The following is a 980-nucleotide window of genomic DNA, read 5'->3' on the forward strand; positions in this document are numbered from 1 at the left end:
GCCGACTCTGGGTGCCCTCAGCAGCCAACCCCGAAGGCTCTTTTCAGAGCCATCACTGGGCCCAAAATACCTGTAGTGCTGTCAGTACTGCACAGCTCATGTCTGGGGGTGGGCAAGGGGGTGCCCTGCCCATCTCCAAGGATTATTTAATAAATGAAAAAATCGCCACCTCTAATACATGTGTGGTTTCAGTTACTCCAAGGAACACAGCAGGTTTCTTTGCATGGTTCTGCAGTTAATCATTTCCTTTAATGGTGATTTCTGACAGGTATATTCCTAGGTCACCCTTCCTAAGGTTAAATCAGGTCACCCCATTTTTTGTAAGGGAGGAATTGACATTTTTCACTCTTATTCTCCAAGAAGCGTGTGGCAGACTTATCCAGAGGTACTTTTTGTGTGATATGGCAGAAAATATATGATCAGACTCATCTCAGTCAAAGATTTTAACATTCACTAACTATAGTAATGAAGATACAGTGCACAAGGAGTGAAGCCAAAATTTCAAGAAGTAATTCATTTTTCCAACTCCCCAGAGCCTGAAATTAATAATCTAACTCTTTGAGAGTTTTCTAAGTTTTAAGCCAAAACCCTTCATGCTGTGCAATTCTGCATGGATGATGGGACCACAGCCCAAGTCTGTGTTTAGGCTGGCTAAGTCAGAGGCCTGAAGAGTCTGAGTCCCAGGCATAGGCTCACAGTGTGGATAGGTTGCTGGGCTAAAGCAGTAAGATCCTCTGTGTGAAATTCATCTTGAGTTTGGAGGAGAGACACGTTGTGATTCCTTTTGTTGCCAAGGACTGTTGGCTTGCTTGTTTTTTCTTTCTTTCTTTCTTTCTTTCTTTCTTTCTTTCTTTCTTTCTTTCTTTCTTTCTTTCTTTCTTTTACTTTTTACTTTTTTTAGTTATAGATGGACACAGTATCTTTACTTTGTTTATTAAGTTTTTTTTTTTTTTAATTTAATGTGGTGCTGTGGATGGAAG

This window comes from Spermophilus citellus (genome assembly GCF_964194105.1).
Source record: "Spermophilus citellus genome assembly, chromosome: X".
Classification (NCBI taxonomy): domain Eukaryota; kingdom Metazoa; phylum Chordata; class Mammalia; order Rodentia; family Sciuridae; genus Spermophilus; species Spermophilus citellus.